Source organism: Merops nubicus, unplaced genomic scaffold (assembly GCF_000691845.1).
Source record: "Merops nubicus isolate BGI_N331 unplaced genomic scaffold, ASM69184v1 scaffold27822, whole genome shotgun sequence".
Lineage (NCBI taxonomy): Eukaryota > Metazoa > Chordata > Aves > Coraciiformes > Meropidae > Merops > Merops nubicus.
Window position 1 is genome coordinate 9,334 of NW_008596030.1, and position 1,338 is coordinate 10,671.

Genomic DNA, 1,338 nt, shown 5'->3' on the forward strand with positions numbered 1-1,338 from the left:
CCTACATGCAACTCCTTGGCTCTCCAGCCCAGCCTCTGTGCTGGGCAGGGTTGGCTGCCCATTTTTTGGCCCACCCTGGAGCTGGAAGTCCCAGCCAGCCCAGGTCATGGCCCAGCCTGGGGGCCTTCTCAAGTTGCTGGTATAGAACAGCTTTGAGGACAAAGCTGCCTCACACTGAGCAAGCCCAGACAGCAGAGCAGATGCTGGCAGTCTGGCCCCAGCAATGTCTTCCTGAGACCTTGAGCTGTAGCCTCAGTGCAGGTCTCCAGGATGGAGGTCTCTGGCTGACAATACCTATGGGCAGAGGCGTTCACCAACCAAGCTTTTGAAACAGTGGTGGTTACTGAAACAGTCCAGGGAACACTAGCCACCTCCAAATGTGCTCCTGAACAGTGTCCACCCAAGCACAGGCCACCAGAAAATGTCAGTTCCAGTGATCCTGCCAGGAGGAAAAGAGAGCTCTTCATGTCTAGGTCCTTCCATCATTGGTATAAAGGCAGAAGGAGCCTCCCAGAAACCTGGTGGGACAAGGCAATCCTCTTGATTTAGTGGGTACGTGTTTGTGTGGGTAGAGCCGCTCTGGAGGGAAGGAGCACAGCTCCCAGTTCAGCCCTCAGGAGGAGCAGGACAGACTATATCACACAACAGCACTCGGTGGAACTGGGCTATAGAAGTAAGACCAGCCCAGCAGGGACAGAGGTCTGGACCATACACCCTGGTATCTGTGTTCAAATGGCTCTTGGCTTCAGCATCCTTCCAGCACAGGACTTAAGCCTGCTGAAATCCAGGCCAGTTCCTCCCACTGTTGCCACCACTGTGCTGATGAGATGTGAGCTTGGCCTGTAGAAATCACGCTGCTCCTTTATGAGATGCTGGTGGAGCTACCACATCCCTCCAGGAACAAAGGGTGGCAAAGGGGGTGAAAGAGATGGAAAGCTCTTCTGCTGACCAGCTAGGAAGGATATTATCGTTAATGGCAACACATGAGCCAGATCCCTCCTTCTGGTCTTAGATCATAGGCAAGAGATCCAAGGTGGCCCACCACTGGAGGAATGAATAGACCAACGTATTCACTCACAACACAGAATGCAGCAAGGGAGTGAATCGATTCCAAAACCAGGCCACAAGAGAAGGAAGGACCCAGGTGATCAATCCAATGACAATCATATAGTAATTGGCAGGAGAAAGCCTCATAATTCCCTTCCTGTCTCAATCTTGTCCCACCATTACTGGGAACTGTACTTGCCATTGAAGACTCAGGGAGCTCTTTCAATAACCTGAACCCTCACACAGCACATCCACCATGTGAACAGACTTCCCAATCCCACTACAACTGGA